This window comes from Panthera uncia (genome assembly GCF_023721935.1).
Source record: "Panthera uncia isolate 11264 chromosome B3 unlocalized genomic scaffold, Puncia_PCG_1.0 HiC_scaffold_1, whole genome shotgun sequence".
Taxonomy (NCBI): domain Eukaryota; kingdom Metazoa; phylum Chordata; class Mammalia; order Carnivora; family Felidae; genus Panthera; species Panthera uncia.
In genome coordinates this window covers 19,212,331-19,234,084 of record NW_026057582.1, presented here as the reverse complement: position 1 = coordinate 19,234,084, position 21,754 = coordinate 19,212,331, and the positions used below count along the sequence as shown (strand labels likewise).

Here is a 21,754-nt window from a genome sequence, read left to right as displayed (position 1 = left end):
CGAAGAACACAGTACAACTACATTTCACAGTTAAATTGTATACATTTTATATCCAGGATGGAGATAAGGGAACCTTGAGAACTCTTACATATTTACCACTGAGGGCTCAAAACTAAGGAAATGCTTTTAAAAGATATGTTCAACATCAGTGGAACATAGTAACAGTTGCTTTTATGTAGTTATGTAGAAGCAAAACAAAACAAAAACAAACAAAATCTTTCAAAATAATGCTAAATAAAATAACATAATCCTTGTTCATAAGGCATATTTTCAGTGAGTGGAGTTATTCCATCCCTCCATGATACTCCACTTGCTCCCATCAGTAGAAATATCTTGAAGTGGATGTTTTACTTTAAATGCACAATATGAATTTTCAGATTTCAGATTTTTCTTGTACAAACTGACGTCGTCTCATCCAGTGGCACTCAGGAAAGTCATTCTAATGAATTCTCTCCCAAAGCATGGGTCTTCTGGGGCGTTTCGCTGGAATTAAGAAGGAAATGCAGAAGCAAAAGTTTCCTTACTCTAATAGGGTAGAAAAACTGTTCAGATTACTTCACTATAAAATTTCACAGCACTTTAGTTTACTGATTTATTGAATAAATATCAAAGAAAAGGATAATTTTCAAAAATATGTGACAGTGAAACAGTTATATTTTTCTTCTTCTTTGTATGCAGTCATATCAGTCTACTAACATACTGAGGAACACACTTTGGAAAATACATGTTGATACTACTGATAATGTTATGCTTCAACGTTTGCCAGTTTGTTTACGTTTTACTAATCATATTGGGCATTTGTTATTCAATGTCTTCTTGCATTCATTCCTCTTGCTCCCATAGTAGCAGAAGCTCAATTTACTTTGAAGTAATTGTCTCATTTAGCACAGAGTTGATGGGAATGACAATCCCACCCCAGACCCAACTAGTGGATATAGTGATCCACCGTGGGCTATTCGTGCTTTCTCTGTTGGAATTTCAAATCTTGAGTGGAAAGACAGAAAAATAAAGAGATAATTTATTTCAGTGACAGTACTGTTGATAAGTGTGGTAGTGAACACCTCACTTTCTCCCTAAAACAAACAAACAAACAAACAAGCAAACAAACAAACAAAAAAACAAAAGGGATCCATGTTTTAATCCCTAGAACCTGTGAATGTTATCCAGGTGAGCCGAGTGTAATTGCAAGGGTTTTTAAAGGTGGAAGACAGAGGGTGAAGAGGGAAAATCAGAAAAGAGAACGTGAGAAGGCTTTGCAGATGGAGGAAGAAGCTTAACTAAGGAACCTGAGCATCCTCTCACAATTGGAAAAGGTAAGGGAATCAATTCTCCCCATAGAGCCTCTGGAAAGGAGGGTAGCTTGCTGCACCTGTTAGCTCAGTAGGACCCATTTCAGACTCTCAAACTGTGTACAGACCTGTAAGATGATACAGTCATGTTGTTTTCAGCCACTGTGTGTGTAGTAATTTATTATAACAGTCAGCTAGCTATAGAAAAGGAATACAACAAACTTCTAGCTTGATCTCTGAAATTAACATATATCTCATCCATTCCTAAATGGTTCTTGGACTTCCTCTTACATTGTATAATTCCTTCTAAAACATTTTAATAAATTCTATGTTTGCTAAATGTATGCGGAGTCCATTTCTGAAGTTTTGTAAACAAATCATAATATAACAGGTTTATCTTTGTATTTTGGTCATCTTTTATCCTTATTAGATTATAAATACTTCATGGAAGACATCTTGATTTATTCCATGTATAAATAGAATCTAATATAATCTTATGAATTCTTTGTTATCCAATATTTGTATGCTGATCATGATTAACTGAATTCATTGAAACAAATTTACAAAAAAGATAATTCACAGCAGAACATGTCTTATGGATATTTTACTAGAAATAAAAATGGAATAATGTAAAATTAGTTGCAATCAATTTCCTCTGAGGCCTTGTTTAGATGTATGCCTGCTATTAAATAATACTAATGTATCAGTTAAACGGTTTCTATTTTCATCTTTTACTTAAGCATTTTGTATGTTACCATATTATCTTCATTGCTTTTACTCTTACTGGCAGTAATATTCCACTAGACTGTGCTACAATTTATGTGTTATTAGGGTTTACACTAATTTTTTAAGAAAATAGTAAATGTGCTTGCTTCCCTTAAATTCATCCCCATGGGTTGTAGTCTTTTGTCCAGTGTAAATAATTTGATTATTTTATTTATATATTTGGTGTTCCCCAAAATCTGTAGTCATAAATAGTCACCAACTGTGTATGAATATAAAAACATTATGTCATAATCATGCAGATTTATATCATCACCCTTTGTTTCTGCTTTTTTTCTTTACATAAACAAATTCATACAGGTAACTAGACAATTCATTTCTCTGAATTTGGCTGAATTGTTGCTATTGAGAAGTCAGCTGTCAGTAAGATTTGTATACTGTGTGTGTGTGTGTGTGTGTGTGTGTGTGTGTGTGTGTGTATTTTCTAGATGCTTCATAGAAAGTTTCTTTGGCATTAGTAATTCCGTGGTTTAATTACTTTATGTGTAGGTGTGAATTTATTTTATTTATCCTTCCTGGGATTATAATTAGGAATATTACGCTTACTGATTTGCTTTAGGTTGCTAGGTCTGGGAATTAGCATTTCTCAACAATTCTGGAAATTTCTTGGATCTCAGTCTTTTAAATATTTTCTTCATTGGATGTATTTTTGAAACTCTAATTTAATGTACATTTATCTTACTGTCTTGAATTTCCATGTCTCTTCAGTTCCTATTATATTTTCATTTTGTTTTCGTTCTTCCTAAAATCTGTTACAGTCTTTACATTTAAACCCATTTCATGAGTCCTTTAATGTAATCAATACTCTTCTGTTTCATATCTGCTATGTATTTATATTTTAATAATTTAAATGATTACACATACATATGTACACATGTATGTACATACATTTATATTCCTACTTTATTTAAAATTTGTAACCACATTTATTTTCTTTCTTATTTTAAAATCTACATGTTTATTTCTTAGATATTCATACCATTTTTACTTCTGTAAATATATCCATCTCATTACTTCTCATAATTAAAATATCATAAGCATTTTAACTCAAAATCTGATACCAATTTTGTTTTATTAGCTATAAATCATTTTGCCTTATTTCCTTAGCTGATTTTTGACTTTTGACTATGAAGTCATATTTTTTACAGAATGGAAATATGGTGCACATACGTTAAAGTTGAGTTACTCTGAACAAGATTTTTTGCTATCATTTGACTGTCTGGAGGCACTACAAATCTGGGATCATTTTAAATTATTTGGTTAGAATTTTTCAAATGACATGGATTGTTCAAATTTAGGTTATAAACCTGTGTCAGAACCAGATTGTTAAAAAAGAGAAAAGGGACTTTAAAAGACTATCTGTAAACTTTAAGCAAATTAACATACACAAGTAAATATGTTTTCACATTTCCTAATAACATTTGAAAGGGAGAATTCCATTCTGATGAGAAAACCACTAGTTTGAGTTGCTGCCTAACGTTTTACAACATGAGAACCCTACTCACACCCAGAGTCTGGACACTTAGATAAGGACCTGAGTTTAGGATTCCTGCCATAAATTCCCACTCTGCTTTTCCCAGGGCACCTTTTAAAATAATCACTTAGAGTTGAGGCTGCAAGAGGTTAGTGACCTCCTCCCCAGACACCTTGCAAGTAATAGGTGCTTGCTACCCTGCTCTCTCTCCTGGTCTCTGTGATCTGGGACAGAGGACTGTCCTTCCTTCATCTTATTGCACACCCTCCCCACCCCCAGCTGATTTATAGTATCTGTAGGTGATACATCTTGTGGCTTTACTTCTTTTTTGTGAGTGCAATGAAACAGAACTTTCAATCAAAATGACCCCTGGGTTTGCACTTCCTCAAAGTGGGATCTTGTATGCTGAAGGAGCTACTTGCTAAGTCCATGTAGGTGGCTTGTGGCTCCTTATTAAGTAGGTCATAATCTACATATTTTTAATTTACAACATCAACTATGGGCCCCTCATCACAGACATATATTGAGAAATTTAATTTTTCCAGAAAATTGAGTTTATTATAATATCACATAATATATTCCAGTAATAATTTATCATAGGTGATTGCCCAGATCCTACAGGGACCATCTGAATAACAAAAGGAGGGCTGGACAGACATGGCTAACAGAGAATAGAGGCGATAAAATTATAAGGAAAGACACAACACAGCAACCCAGCTATTGCCGTGTTTTCCTTGATCTTTTGATATTATAGGCACAGTTTTAGTATTGTAGATTTCCAAATATTATGAAGAGGCTAGAATTCTAGATTTTAAAATATTGAGAGTGCATTAAAAATAAATAATAGGGGTGCCTTAGTGGCTTAGTTGGTTAAGCATCTGACTCTTGATTTTGGCTCAGATTATGATTTTTCAAAAATTCTCATTATGAAAAAAAAGGGGGCATTTTTTTTTTTACCTATGTGGTGATTCCCTGGAAATACCCCACTTGAAAGTCTTGTTTTTATTAGATTTGACTCAAACTCATGTATCACTAAAAGCTCTCCTGGGATGCATTTGTTGAAAATATTTATAGGGAGGTGTTTTAATGTTGCAGAGGCTGGAGATAAAGGATAAAAATTGATCCACATAATAAACTGCTCAAAAGCATATAGGAAAAAGCTGAAGACTAAGATGTTGCCATAACAAAATACCATAGACTGGGTGTCTTAAACAACAGAAATGTATTTCTTACAGTTCTAGAGTCTTGAAGACAGATCTGCGTGCTAACATGGTTCATTTCTGGTGAGGGCTCTCATCCTAGCTTGCAGAAGGTTACCTTCTCACGGTGTCTTCACATGGAAAAGAGAGAGATAGAGAAATATTTCTCTCTCTTCCTCTTCTTATACGGCCACAGTCCCATCAAAGTCTTTTATAACCTCATTTAACCTTAATTACTTCCCAAAGACCCTATCTCCAGATACAATCACATAGGGGGTTAGGACTTTAAATATGAGTTTTTCGGAATCTAATTTGGCCAACAGAAGACATCACAGAAACTTTGAAAAGCTCCAACATATTTCTAAGAGTCTAAAATGTCATGCACATTTGTGGAGCTGTGCAGATGCCTAGGGAAGCCCTGAGAAGGGCTTAACCTCTCACCTCTCACTCCCAATTGATCTTGAAACTATACAGGCAGGAATTAAAAGCCAAGGCAGAGTGGTAAATGGCCTTACTGAGAGTTGAACGTGTGCTACAGCATGCACATAGACATCTCACGAAGATGAAGAGACTTACTGATTTCAGGTGTTTAGGGAAATCTCTGTTTAATTTTTAGCTAACCACTAAGCTAATCATGAAGAAACTTCAGTGGCCACACATGACAAGAAATATATACTTTCTAGAATTAGTCCTAAAAAGATACTGAAAAGAACAAACTACAATAAGCAATGACATAAACAAACCCTGGAGGATAGGGAAGAATAAATAGAATTTTCTTCAAGGAAGCATGGTAGAATTGCCAGACAAAAACTTTAGTCAGCTGTTTAAATATATTTATTCAAAGAGCTAAATGCAACCATGTTCCAACCATGTCTAAAGAACTTAAAGAGAGTGTAAAGACATACATTAATTAAAAATTAGAAGTTCACTATAGCAATCAACAGTAGACTTCAGTGGACAGAAGAAGGAAGCAGTAAACTAGAAGACAGGTCAATTGGCAGTGAAAGATACGAATAGTTGGTCAAAAATTAGTTCTTTGTAAAGATCTACAAAATTTGCCAACTTTATCTAGACTGAGCAAGAAAAAAATAGAGAAGATTCAAATTATGGAAATCAAAAATCCAAGAGAGGGCATCAGTATCCACCATACAAAAACGAAAACAACAACATCAAAAGAACTTCAGGTGTGCACCATGAATACTTATATGCCAACAAATGAGATAACCTTGTTAAAATTAGCAATTTTCTAGAAAGACACTGACTACCAAACCTGATTCAAGAAGAAATAAAAAAATCTGAATAGATTCATAATAAGAATTTGCATTAGTGATTTACAAAAATCAGAAAACAAAATAACCCCCCTCCAAAAAAAAAACCAAACAAACAAACAAACAAAAAACAAAAATAAAAACAAAAACTCAGGAAGATATGGCTTTACTTGTGAATTATACTAGACATTTATAAAAAAAAATTACACCAATACCTTACAAACCCTTTTAAAAATAAAATACTACAATTCCTAACTCATATTATGAGGCCAATATAACCATGATAACAACATTCAATAAAGATATTACAAGAAAAGAACCTGCGGAACAGTATCACTTATGAATATAAATGCAAAACTCTTTGACAAAATACTAGCAAATTAAATACAGCCACATATGAAAAGTATTATATACCATGCCCAAAAGAGATTTATTCCAGAAATATAAGGTTGGGACAATGTACAAAAATTAATAGAAAATATGTAATATAATAAATTATATTAATAAAATAAAGAACAAAAACAATGAAAGGCACTTGACCATCTCAGTAGATGCATGAAACTCATTTGAACAAAATAACAGAAAACAAAATAATATCCTTTCATGATAAAAACATTCAACAAACTCATTATAAAAGTTAAATTCTTCTATGTGATAAAGGGCACCCACGTAAACCCACAGCTAATATCATATTTAATGATGAAAGACTGAAAACTTTCCTCCTAAGATCAGGAATCACACAAGAATGTCTGCTCTTGTCATTTCTATTCAACATTGTACGGGTGGTTCTAGTCAAGGCAATTAGGGAGGAAAATGAAATAAAGACATCCAGATGGGAAAGGAAGAAGTAGATTATCTCTATTGACAGATCGCATAATCTGTAGAGAAAATCCTAAGGAACACATGCACACACACACACACATTAGAGCTGATAGATGAGTTCAGCTCGGTTCCAGGCTGCAAGAACAATATACACAAATCTGTAGTATTTCTTTACACTCAGAATGAACTGAAAATGGAATTAAGAAAATAATTTCATTCAGAATATTATCAAATATAATAAAAATATATTAAAATGAATTTATCCTGAGTATCAGATGAGTATAGTGAAATAAACAGAAAATTATTGAAATAAAGAAGACCAAAATAAATGGAAAGACACTCGTGTTTTTGGATTGGAAGACTTAATAGGCAAAAGATGGAAATATTCTACAAATTGAAATATATATTCAACATAATTTCTATAAAAAATTTCAATAACTTTAATAGAAAAAATATACAAGCTGATCCTAAAATTCATATGGATTAGTAAGTTTCCCAGAATAGTCAAAACAATCCTGAAAAAAAAAACCAAGTATAGAGAACACAAAATATCCTATTTCAAAGTTTACCACAAAGCCATGGTATTTAAGACATGCAGTATTGCCATAATATGTACACACAGAACCATACAGTTAAATTGGGAACCCAGAAATAGACACATGTATCTGTGGACATTTGATTTTAGAAAAGCGTGCCAAGAACATTCAATGAGGAAAGAAAAGTCTTTTCAACAAGTGGTTCTAGGATTACTAGAAATCCACATGTAAAGAATAACTTTCATGGGGTGCCTGGATGGCTCAGTTAAGCGTCTGACTTAGGCTCAGGTCATGATCTCCCAGTTCTTGAGTTCGAGCCCTGCATTGGGCTCTGTGCTGATGGCTCAGAGCCTGGAGCCTGCTTCAGATTCTGTATCTCCCTCTCTCTCTGCTCCTCCCCATTCATGCTCTGTCTCTCAAAAATAAATAAATGTTAAAATTTTGTTTAAAAGAATAACTTTGGATCCTAAATCCACACAGAATGTACAAATTAACTCAAAATGGATGGAGGCTAAATGAAGTAGTTAAAACTATAAAACTCATAGGGAAAACACAGGCTATGTCTTTGTCACTTTAGGATAGACAATGGATTTTTAGATATGACACCAAAAGTATAAGCAAAATATAGAGAAATAGCTAACTTGGATTTTATCATAATCTAAAATTTTATGCATCAAAGGACACTATCAGGGAAGTGAAAGACAAACTACAAAATAAAAAAAAATCTAAAAATCATGTATCTGATAAGCACCTAGAATCTGGGATGTATAAAGAATCATTAGAAATCAACCATAGAAATTCAAAATAATTTAAAAATGAACAAAGTATTTCAATAGCCATTTATCCAAATAAATATATGCATGGTCAACAAGTGAATGAAAAGATACTTAAAATCATTAACTATTAGGGAAATGTAAATCACAGTCATAATGAGATACCACTTAACATCCACTGAGATAGATATCATCAATGAAACAAAACATAACGAGTTAGTGAGGGTGTGGAGGAATTAGAACACATACATTGCCGGTAAGAATGTAAAATGGCACAATCTCTGTTGGAAACAGTTTGGTAATTCCCCAGTTAAACATAGAGTTGCCATATCAACCTGAAATTACTCTTGTATTTATATACCCAAGATAATGAAAAACATATGTTCACATAAAAACTTGTACAGAAATTTCTGCAGCAGCATTGTTAATAGCCGATGAATGAAAATATCCACCAACTGGCGCCTGGGTGGCACAGTTGGTTAAGCGTCCGACTTCAGCCAGGTCACGATCTCGCGGTCCGTGAGTTCGAGCCCTGCATCAGGCTCTGGGCTGATGGCTCAGAGCCTGGAGCCTGTTTCTGATTCTGTGTCTCCCTCTCTCTCTGCCCCTCCCCCATTCATGCTCTGTCTCTCTCTGTCCCAAAAATAAATAAACGTTGAAAAAAAAATTTGAAAAAAAAAAAAAAAAAAAAAAAAAAATCCCCAAAAAATGGGGGGGGAAAAAAAAAAAAAAAAGTAGTGTATCAAGGAATAAGTGGAATATTATTTAACCATAAAAAGGAATGAAGTACTGAAACATACAGACCTAATAAAAGATCTAGGTACAGCAGAGTGAGATTTAGGCAGTGAAGTTAAAAATATAAAGTTATAACTGGGCATAGAATATCTTCAGTATTCATTGTTTAAATTAGCTCTTTAACAAACCAGAGATGCTGGTATTATTCCACAAGTAAGGAATCAGCCTTTTTTTCTGTCACTCTCCATCTTGTGTCTTATATCATGTGCCCATAAATATAAGATGATATTTAACAAATATTTACATATTAAAAACGCTTATTTATTTTGACAGAGAGAGAGAGAAAGCATGCAAGCACTGAGGGGCAGAGAGAGGGAGAAAGAGAGAGAATTCCAAGCAGGCTCTGTGCTGTTAGTAGATGATATGGGGCTTGATCTCACAAACCATGAGATCATGACCTGAGTGGAAATCAAGAGTTGGATGCTTAACCAACTGAGACACCCAGGAGCGTCAATGAATATTCACATATTTTTTATTCCTTAATTGCTCCCTCCTCTATTCTTGCTCAGGTGAATTAGTACTTATTCTTAAAAATGAGCTAATGTGTCATTCTTCTCTTGGGTATGCATTTACTTTCATAATTCAATTTGATCTTTCATCATGGCATTTTGGGTTCATAGATTTAATACATCATATTATCATTACAAAGGTATACAACATTTTTTATCCAGTGGTTTCATAAGTGTAGGGATAAGGTGGTCATAATTCTTCCTTCTTTCTTTACTTCCTTTTCCTCCTTCCTTTTTTTTACTTTTCTTTTTTTTTTAACCATTATGGTACATTTATTATATCTCATCAGTAGATAATAGTTCTTGGCTCAAACTAGATGTCTACATATCTCTGGAGGCAAGAGAAACAAAAGCAAAAATGAACTACTGGGACCTCATCAAAATAGAAAAGCTTCTACACAGAGAAGGAAAGAATCAGAAAAACTAAAAGGCAACCAACGGAATGGGAGACAGTATTTGCAAACGACATATTAGATAAAGGGTTAGTGTCCAAAATCTATAAAGAACTTATCAAACTCAACACCCAAAAAACAAATAATCCAGTGAAGAAACGGGCAGTGAATAGACACTTCTCCAGAGAAGACATCCAGATGGCCAACTGACACATGAAAAAATGCTCATCACTCATCATCAGGGAAATACAAATCAAAACCACAATGAGATACCGCCTTACACCTTTCAGAAAGGGTAACATTAGCAATTCAGGCAACAACAGATGTTGGCAAGGATGCTGAGAAAGAGGATCTCTTTTGCATTGTTGGTGGGAATGCAAGCTGGTGCAGCCACTCTGGAAAACAGTATGGAGGTTCCTCAAAAAATTAAAAATAGAACTACCCTACGACCCAGCAATTGCACTACTAGGTATTTATCCAAGGGATACAGGTGTGCTATTTCGAAGGGACATTTCCACCCCAGTGTTTATAACAGCACTATCAACAATAGCCAAAGTATGGAAAGAGCCCAAATATACATATATACACACATATACAATGGAGTATTACTCGGCAAAGAATGAAATCTTGCCATTTGCAACTACGTGGATGGAACCGGAAGGTATTATGCTAAGTGCAATTAATCAGAGAAAGACAAAAATCATATGACACTACTCATATGAGGACTTTAAGAGACAAAACAGATGAACATAAAGGAAGGGAAACAAAAATAATGTAAAAACAGGGAAGGGAACAAAGCATAAGAGACTTTTAAATATGGAGAACAAACATAGGGTTACTGGAGGGGTTGTGGGACGGGGGATGGACTAAATGGGTAAGGGGCATTAAGAAATCTACCCCTGAAATCATTGTTGCACTATATGCTAACTAACTTGGATATAAACTAAAAAATAAATTAAATTAAATTAAATGGTAAAAAATATATTGAATACATTTTTTAATGTTTATTTTTATTTTTGAGGGACAGAGAGGCAGAGAATGAGTAGGAGAGTGGCAGAGAGAGAGAGAGATGCAGAATCAGAAGCAGACTCCAGGCTCTGAGCTGTCAGCACAGAGCCTTATGTGTGGCTTTGAACTCACAGACCACGAGATCATGACCTGAGCTGAAGTCAGATGCTTAACTGACTGAGCCACCCAGGCACCCCTATGTTGAATATATATTTAAAATTAGGGGCGCCTGGGTGGCTCAGTCGGTTGGGCATCCGACTTCAGCTCAGGTCACGATCTCGCGGTCCGTGAGTTTGAGCCCCGCATCGGGCTCTGGGCTGATGGCTCAGAGCCTGGAGCCTGCTTCCGATTCTGTGTCTCTCTCTCTCTGCCCCTCCCCCGTTCATGCTCTGTCTCTCTCTGTCTCAAAAATAAATACACGTTAAAAAAAATTTTTTTAATGATATTTGATGAGAGTTTATTTCTTGCCCAAACTCGCAATGCTACTATGCATTATTGAGATTGATTTAAATCTTCTATATTTGAGTACTATATTAAAATCTAGTGTTGGGGTGCCTGGGTGATTCAGTCGGTTAAAACTCCAACTCTTGATTTCAGCTTAGGTCGTGATCTCAAGGTTTGTGAGATCGAGCCCCAGATCAGGCTCCATGCTGTCAGCACAGAGCCAGCTTGGGATTCTCTTTCTCCCTCTCTCTCTGCCCATCTTCCTGCTCAGTCTCTCTCTCTCTCTCTCTCTCTCTCTCTCAAATTAAGTAAATATGCAAAAAAATTTTAAAAATAAAATACAGTGTTTATTACATTTCAATTATTTTTCTAATATGTATATAGATATACAAGATTAAATACTTGTATACTACTCAAATAATGGTGGGTTTTTATTTTAATAAAATATCTGTAGAAAATATATATACATACAGGCACACACACACATTGGGTTGTGTTCTTATAAGTTTATACATTTACATATATGCTCTTTGTTTTATGGGATTCAAGTTAAATTACATACTTTAGATTTGGAAGTAGGATAAAATAGTTAATTTTCTTTTGTACATCATCCAATTAATATTTAGGGTGGTCCTGTGAATCAAGAACACGATCTTTTTTTAATCTTTTGCTTCTTTTCATAATTTCTCTTCTCAAGTCCAAGGTAGTAAGTGTGGACAGCAGTAATTGTTGATGGATTTAGAAGCCTCCCCTTCATCAGCCTCAAGATAAGTGATATTAATTCTTTATCGTTGCTTCTAAGCACATTCAGTTTTTAAACTGTATTTTTACAATGCCTACTATTAATTTTCACAAATACCTACTGAATGTCTATTTTTTGATTGAGGTGACAGAACTACATTCTTAAATAGAACCTATCTGAGGTCCTACATAACTAAATTTCAAGAGAACAAGAGAAATTTCTGGAGGCTTTAAAGGAGAATCCATCCCTTGCCTTTTGCAACTTGTATAAGCCATCTGTATTCCTTGATTTAGGGCCCCTTCCTCCATATTCAAATCCAGCCAGGTAGCATATTTAAGTCTCTCTCTCTGACTCTGACTCTCCTACATCTTTCCTATAAGGATCTTTGTGATGGGTCTACAGAACAAACCAGGATATTCTCACTATATCAAGATCATTAAGTTAATCATATTTGCAATAAGTTTTTGCTACATATAAAGTAATAAGAGTCACAGGTTTAAGAGATTACAATATTCACACAGTGAGGAGCTATTTTATTCCCTTCTGTACTACCCATTTATATCCTTGGCCATTTTCTCCAAGTGCCCAAACCAGTAGTCACCAAGAGTACCTATACTCACAAATTCCTTTTCTTGACACCATGGAAAATACATTCTTTTTTTCAGTTCCATCTAAGGGAAGGACTCCATTTATCACAACTTCAGCCAGGGGGGTGCTGTTTTCAGAATAAAGACATGCTGAGCAAACCTTCTAAACAAGTATCATTCTCTAACTCACCATAAGTGAAACATGCTAGATTTTATTGGAAATAAATCAATTAGAAAGCATGAATATTGCCCTCCAGCTGAGTTCCATACAGTTTGTAAGGGAAACCTACTAGATATTGAACTGATATAAATCTGGCTTTAATGATGCTATAACACAGGCACAACATTATAGAAGTATATCTTTCAATTGTTTGGACCAACCATATGAATTATAAACATACAGTCTATCTCGCTAAATGCCTCCATGTTGTGTTATAGATATTCTAGTATTCCTTTGGCAGAGGAGGCATTTAAGGCACAGAGATGTCACATAACAATACTAATTTGCCGAATCTAATAAATTGTGAAACTGTGATTTTAGCTCAACTGTGTAGGGTTCCGAAATGTCTAGTAATTTAATTGTGCCTTGTGTTCTGACATACTATTGAGAGATGATACTTGAAATCTATTGGGTGATAACCATTGTAATTTGTATTTCCCCCCAAAAAAATTTTGGCATGAGTTATGGAACCTGGGTTATATTCTCAAATTCTGAGTGCCTCCAATCTCTTTTCTATTTTTGAAGTAGAAAGTAAATAAATGGCTCTCTAGACTTATTTTGCAGATCTAATGAGGTAAGTGAACCCTTTGTGAAACACAAAGTACTTAGATTTGTGTTTTTTTCCCCTTCCTTTACCACAAAGAATACTACTGAGACCACTGACTGAAGGCCAATCACACTGAAGACAAATGTTAGGTCTTAAGCATGCTGTAAAATAAAATCTATCTCTATATGAATTATTATCAAGTTATCTTTATCACACACTTGAAGCAACATAAAATTTTTTAAATGTTATGCCAACTTGTGACTGAGCATATGAGTGCACAAAGCCAGTTTATTCACTGGGTATTTTGGTCCACAAAATAGCCTTTCCAATCTTTGGAGCAGAACTTTTGCCTGGAGCTGTCTTTAATAATATATTAAGCATTAAATGTATGAGCATAACCCAAGCACATCAGTATTTTTTAACTGCCCTGAATTCCATATTCTTATGTACCAGCACTCCTTCCTTTGTCAAAGAAATATAATTTATTTAAATGCAGAATTTCTTATTCTCTTTGTTGTGTGTACACGTCCACATGGAATATATTTTGTTACCCTATTTTTAATTGGTAGTACTCAATAACTAATACTTTCATACTCACTTCACCCTAGACTTGTAAGAACTTCTTAAACTGTTATAAATAGAAAAAAATATATATGTACAAGTTAAATCTAAGCGATAATAGCCCCGTGGATAGTGGCATAGTTAGAAGTGGATGGCATGAAAAAGTAACAAGCAGCATTGTGAACTGGGTCGAATTTAATAGGGGGCAATGCCAAGAAGGATCTTTTTATTTTTTTTCCCTTCAAGTCATGCTCAATTCACTAGGTGTTGTTCATTAAAATCTCAATTAGATGCAAAGACTGAGTACCGTGGGGCTCCCCAGATCAATTATGTGCAGGTCGATCACCGAGCGACCGTCAATAAAGTAATCAAAGCTGAAATATATTCCACTTACCGCTTTTTGTTTCCAACAATCTAAGAAGTAACTGTAATCATTATTCCCTTCAGCTCTGCCACTTGGAAGACTGACAGAGGAAGAGCTTCAGGAGGAAATGTCTTCCTCATTGGATGAATTGGGAAGTGAGTGCTTGAGTCTTAGAGGAGCAAGACTGAGGGATCAAGTCTGTATCATTGGTATACATTAATATTCAAAAGTTACATTGTTAACTTCTCTAAAGAAGACCATAAAAGTTTGCAGCTAGTCACTCAAATTCAAAAGATATCATGGGACAGGGTTACTCTCCCTAAAATTCTTCACCTGAATTTAAACCAAGGTGTAGTATTACTTGTATTAATATTTAAAATGATTTAAAATGACCATAACGGTGTTCTGTACAGACCCTGAGGGGACTCCCACAATGACTTCTCGTTTTTGGAGATCCAGGAACTTGGGTCATCTCTTCTTTAGTTGGGGACACAACCAGTGAGTTGCTTCTAACCGACAGAATATGGCAAGGGTGATGGAATTTCACACTTTTGATTAGGTTATGTTACAGGGTAAAGGCGAGGAGATGTCACTCTCATGATTATCTGTTCTGTAAGATTCTGTCCTAGCATACTCTTCTGCTGGCCTCAACAAAAGCAAGCATCCATAATGTGAACTACCTGTAGAGAGGGCCACGTGGCAAGAAACAGAGCTGAGCTCATAGATGAGCTGGCAGCTAATAAAAATATGGAGACCCCAGTCCCATAAATGCAAGAGGATCACTTTTGCTACTAACTTGAAGGGACTGGGAAGCAAGCCTTCCCAATTTGAGCATTTAGGTGAGTGTGTAGCATAGCTAACACCTTGACTGCAGGTTTGCGAGACACTGAGTACAGGATTTTCAGGTAGATTGTGCCTGAACTCCTGACCCATGGGAAATGTGCAAAATAAATGTGTATTGGTTTAAACCTCTAAGCTTGTGGCATTTTTTTACATGTCATTGAACACATATACAATATAAAAGAATAATTTTCCCATATATGATTGATGGCAAGTATTTCTTATAAAACGTTTCAACATATAAGCAAGTATTTATGAATAGTAAATTTGCTGTATGACTGTTTCCTTTGAAATGAGTTACTTTTTTTAAGTGAGAGGGCAACCACTGCACGGTGTTTAGGAACATGAGCTCTGCCTTTCTGGGATCAAATCCCACATCTTCGACTTTCTAGCTGTGTTATTCTGAGCAACCCATGAAAGCTGTCTGAGCCTCAGTTGTATCATCTGAAAACTGGGTCATATGTCTCATATGTCTCACAGCCTCGCTATGAACATTGAATGAGTAAAAATCATGTTGTTTGTATTTTCTGAAGTACTGAAATATTTTGGTTTTTTTCCAGTATAATTGTACTGTAAAGGGTGTTATTTCTGCCAAAATAATTAATCTTCCAAAGGGAAATGCATAGTTCCTCCCATTATACCTAGAATTAATGTCAGGAATAGAACAGGCTGTGGAATGATGAAAATTTGCAGATGTCCACAATTGAAAGAAAGTAAATTCAATGAAAGAGGAAAAAGAACATTGAGAAATAGTCACAGATTCATACAGATAATTTGCAGCAGATTGCAGAAGTCAGAGAAAGAGCATGCAGAACTTCACTTTTAGAGAAAAGTGAACTTCATTTCCTGTAGTTAAAACAAAGTTCCAATGTAATAGTTTTGGTTAAAAAGAAAGCTGTAAAAGAATGGAATGTTAATAAGAATGTGTAAACAGGAAACAGAAAGATTAGTAAAGGAATACTTATGCCAACAGTAAACTTTAAAGGAATTCTTTAAGGCAAAAGTCACAAAACTCACTGAGGGAAGAAAGGCAAAAGAATGCCTCATCCAGGCACATATTCCACAGAAGGACAAGAGATCATCCTCACCTGTTCCTGGCTGGAAAATTACTGTCATTTGCCTTATGATGTCATATCAAAGGTACAAACTAAGTATACTGACATTTTGTATTTCTATTTTTTGCATACACTTTTAATAAACAGTCTGTATATAAATCTATCCAATATATGATCTGATTCGGGCAAATATATTTTATTGGCTTCTCAGTCAATGAATGCAATTTGTCCCTGGAATCGTGTTGTTCAATGGATTGGCCCATGGTGAATTTTCATTAGATTTATCTCTCAGGCATGAACATTTTACTCAAGATCCTTGCACCCAAAATGAGCCGATGTATTTGGCACAGTAGACATTTGTTTTAAGTAGACATTATGTTGAGTTACTTTTCCAATGACTACATTTGATTTAATTGCCTGTTAAATGGTTATATTCAGGAGACAAAGTGATTGAAAAATCATGATCCTCTGTGTCAAAATTTCTTTTTCTTTTGAGTAAAGAGGATATTTTAGTGTTCTGCTATGAAGATTACATAGCTATAAAAAAATCAACTTCAGAGGAATACAAGCTTCTGGTAAAAAATAAAGCAAACTTCAATCCATTTGCCATTCAGTCCATTTGCCATTCAGTCCATTACCGAGAGGCAAAGCTAGATGATGAGCAGGAAAGGGGGTACTTAACATAATTTTTAAAGAAGCTTCAGATTTTCAAACTTTTAAAGCTTACTTTATATTATTGTAATAAATCATAAAAATATAACTAACCAATCTGAGTAAACATGACCTTTTTTTAAGGATTTGTAAATATCACTCTATTTTTCTCTGTCACTCTTCTCTAATTTGGGAAGATAAATAGAGTACAAATATTGCTTAGATACTGAACCAGCTAGTCATTAGTATTTAGAGTCCCAGTGGCTTTTCCCCTGAATGGCCAACACTTTCCAATAATTTTATACACTCTCAGTTAAATACTTCCCAATGTAGTAACATTGCATTTATTTTTTTTTAATTTGTATAATGAGATTTTCATTCTGAATGTTAAATCTGCCTATATTAAAACATGATATATGTAATTGCTTAATTATCTATGAAAAACTTCAGAAACAATTTTCCGAAATACAAAATAATGGGCACAATTGTGTATATATACATGTGTACATATATTTTTTAAGTTTATTTATTTTGAGAGAGAGAGAAACAGAGTGTGCAAGTGGAAAAGGAGCAGAGAGAGAGAGAAAGAGAAGAGTCCTAAGCAGGTTCCTCACGGTCAGCGCAGACCATGATGTAGGGCTCCATCTCGTGAACTACGAGACTTCAGCAGAAATCAGCAGTCAGATGCTTAAATGACTGAGCCATCCAGGTACCCCCATGTGTACATATTTTTAAAAGGTTGCTGTTTCTATTCTCTTTTCAGGGTTTATATCTACCTGCCATAAAATTTTATCTCAATTGATTCTGTTACTCCAATGTGAATGTAGGCAATAGTGCTTTTTGAACTATATGGATATTAGAAGTCTAACATTTCATGTGACTATTTTTAAAGCATTTATGGCAAATTTCAATGGATTGTATCAGATCTGGTCTACTCAACTGGTCTACTCATTGCCAGATGGTAATGTATACCATGAAGATGCAATAAAGCATTTCCCAGGTAAGTATTTATAAATAATAGAGATGCATACATACATACATACCGACAGGTATTTAGCAGTAGTAAACTATTCTTGAATTCTGTACATAGTCACATAATTAAAGAGACCAAATCTAAAAATAATTCCAAAGAGAAGAGACAGATTATTTTGAAAGAAAAAATAGTTTTACCAGTGAAGGGAATGATTGCAGTCAACATTTATTAAGCATTCACTATATGTCAGTACTTCTCTTAAGAAATTGATAGGTATTGGAGATGTTGCTACTTGTATATTTGGGTGTATATATATCTTACATATATTTTTAAGTAGGCTCATTAACTTGCAGACATAATAAATAATAGGCAGATTCAAAATACTAAACCTAGTTCACCCATTGTTTATTCCCCAAATCCTATCAAGTGCTGACATTGTTTTATTCAATGAGTGAGCAAGAGAAATACTTCCTGTTCCATGGAGCTTCAAATCTACTAGGGAGTATACTTGTGAATTTCTAAACATGTATTCATTTATTTATTCATTTAACAAATGTTGGTAAATAATTTTAATTCTGGTATATCTTAAATGGCTTTAAAATATTTTCAATATGGACATTCATTACAAATCCTCACATTTGAAAGAGAAACTATGTACAATTGCAGTGATATAAATATATGTATACTGATGTATATATGGTTTTATATATGTGCTATTAAAATATTTTTCATTATTCTTAAAGATATTTATTTTCCGAAGTACATTTATGGCATTTTATGCACAATTAACTGTACTTCAATAACAGGAATGGGAACGGTAATTAGGGAAGACAATATCAGGTTGTTGCTTATCTGCTTATATGAAGAGAAGGCAGACAGCAGTGTGCAATCTATATGTTTTGCTGCATTTACCATGAAAATGTGACTGTCACTTCACTGGGAACAGTGATATAGAAAACACATAGTAAATCTGAATACTAAATTTGAAAGGCCAAAAGGTGATTCACTCAAAGTGTGGCATTAACATAAATCCCAAGCCATGGATTGATGGCTCCTGTAATGACAAATCAGTAAGCTCTATGTTGATGTTAGTAAATAATATTGGAAATATATGTTTCTAAAAATAATATATTTAGTTTCCCGAATTTCTAAAAATAAATTAAATTTGCTTCAAGAAGTATGTTACTTGTATGGAAGACAGTTCTTTGTCTACTACTCAGTTCATTTATTCCTTTATGAAAGGAGAATTTTTTGAACATGTTAATCATGTCTCAATTTGGCCAATTATTTTTCAGTAAAATAGATATATTTTTAACATCTAAAGGATTGATTTTTAGAAAACTGATGGAATACATGACTAACCACATAATGAGGTCATTGAAAGTACATCATATATTGTGCTAATACTGTTTATTGATCAATTATTTTCTTGATAAATTATCCTTAGTGGAAATAGCATTATTGATATATATAACAGTGGTTGCCACTTTTTTTTTTGCCACCTCATTTGATTGGTTTAAAATGTTTAATTCTCGCGTATAAGTTCATGTAAGTGTTTATACACTCAGTTATTTTGTGCTTAGTTTTATATTTTGTTTATGTATAGTCGACATACAGTGTTATATTAGTTTCAGGTGTACAACGTAATGAATCAACAATTCTATAAATTATACAATGCTCACCATCAGCGTAGTTCCCATCTGTCACCACACAATGTTATTACAGTATTATTGACTGCATTCCCTAGGCTATACTTTTTATCTTCGAGACATTTATATTATAATTGAAAGTTTGTGTCTCTTAATCCCTTCACCTAGTTCATCCATTCTCCCACCCACCGCCCCTCTGGCAACCACCAGTTTGTTCTCTGTATTTATGAGTCTGTTTCTGTTTTGTGTGTGTGTTCATTTGTTTTGTTTTTTAGATGTCACATAATAGTGAAATTATATGGTATTTGTCTTTCTCTGTCTCACAGTTCACATAGCATAACTTCTAGGTCTATCCATGTCACAGTGGCAACATTTCATTCTTTTTAATGGCACAGTGGAAAAGAGTGTGGAGGTTCCTCAAAAAATTAAAAAATAGAAATATCATATGATCAAAGAAAAAGAAAACACTAATTTGAAAAGATACATGTGGGGCGGGGCGCCTGGATGGCTCAGTAGGTTAAGCGCCAGGCTCTGGATTTTGGCTCAGGTCACAATCTCACGGTTCATGGAATCAAACCCAGGATGGGCCTCGGGCTAAGAGTACAGAGCATGCTTGGGATTCTCTCTCTGTCTTTCTATGCCACTCTCCTCCTTGCACATGCTCTCTCTTTCAAAATGAATAAACTTGTTAAAAAGAAAAGAAAAGATATGTGCACCCCTATGTTTAGTCAGTTATTCTTTCAGAACACATGTATTTTAAATATGTAAGTTAATATATGTGTATAATTCTTCCTTTGTTTACTTTCATAGGTAAATACATGTATATTTCTCTGTGTGTGTGTGTGTGTGTGTGTGGCATTGTAGAAATGACACAGATTTGCAATTATGAAACCAAAGTTTTCTGTGAAATAATGATGGTTTTATTTGCATTGATTACAAGGTATCTGTAACAATTGGTAACAAGAGCAAATCCATAGAAGATGTGGGAATATCAATATGCCTTTTAGTCACAAATAATGAAGATGTATATCCAGGGTCCAGTGAGTTTCTTAAAATTATTTCTCAGCTCTCATAGTGATTGGAAGTACAGTAAAATCAGTTTGGGTTGATTAGATAGAAATGACAATATCAAATGAAAGAAGTTAGTAAATTATAAGATCCTTCAATATATACTGTATTTTGCAATGATATAAACTGTATTTTAATGATATATACAATGATATCTATGTCTGTATTTTTCTATCAACTATTTATCTATATATTTTGTACTTATTGTAATTTTTCTTGCACTGATTTTCCTCTCCTAAACTTCCATATAGTTGAGTTGTCAATATGATATTCTCAAAGTAAAATGGAACCTTAAGAAAATACTTAGATAATTCAAGCAATAACATGAAAAGTCTTACTAATTAAGGAAGAGAGAGATGTAGGAAAATTGATGTTTTCAGAATCACTGACTCCCCAGTTTTATTTCTTTATTTCTTGACTCAATAATTAGCAGCCATAGGCGATGAAGTTTATGTACAAAAATAGACTGAGAGCTGATATTCTATTCCTCCAATTATAGTGGTATTTCTAATTTTAAAATATCTTGTTAAAAGATATGTAACAACAACCCTCAGTTATTAAATAACAGCATCCCCTGTTATTTCTTACTTCTGATTTTATTGTAATGCATTTTTAAGTTGATATTTATACAGTTATGAATTAATACTTTTAAGATTAGCTTTAAATAAACTCTTCTGAGACATACTATTAATTTGAGAATACATTAACATATAATATTCAAGCATGTAAACCACAGATTTGCATTTTTCCACCCACTTCTACAAAACCGACATTTACAATTTAGAACTTTCTCAAGGAGTAATTAGGTTATTTTAGAATTTTATCAGAACTTGGATTCAACTTTTATGAAAATAATTTTGAAATGGCTTGCTTGTAGAAATTCATATTACATTGCCATCAGGAAATCAGTTTGGACTACTTGGAAACTCTGGTCTCATCTAAATTACCACTGCTTCTCTTATTTTTCTGTTGAAATATCCCATTAGTATAAACTTTCTTTATAGGAAACTAGACATGAATAAAAGAATTGTTTTCTTTATTCTGTATTTGCTCCCTTTTAGGGGTGATATGATTTCCTAGTGAGTTTTAAGTCAGATCACCTTAAGGCAAAGTGTGGAATGTACATGGATGCTGTCTCTGTTTAGACGTTTACTGAATCCATCACCTAAGGGGATGCAGGAAATGGGCAGTGTAGAGTAGGCCTC

The 21,754-nt window shown here is 34.1% G+C and overlaps 1 long non-coding RNA gene across 1 annotated transcript in view; it reads right to left on the bottom strand.

Annotated features, from left to right (window-relative positions):
- LOC125909286 (uncharacterized) overlaps nucleotides 1–16,247 on the bottom strand; it is a 38,717-nt gene extending 22,470 nt beyond the window's left edge. Inside the window, exons 1-2 of the long non-coding RNA XR_007453643.1 lie at nucleotides 16,171–16,247; nucleotides 12,655–12,749 (exon numbers count right to left, since the gene is read on the bottom strand). This is a non-coding gene — a long non-coding RNA (uncharacterized LOC125909286). The remainder of the gene's footprint in view (nucleotides 1–12,654; nucleotides 12,750–16,170) is intronic.
- Nucleotides 16,248–21,754: the final 5,507 nt, after the last annotated feature.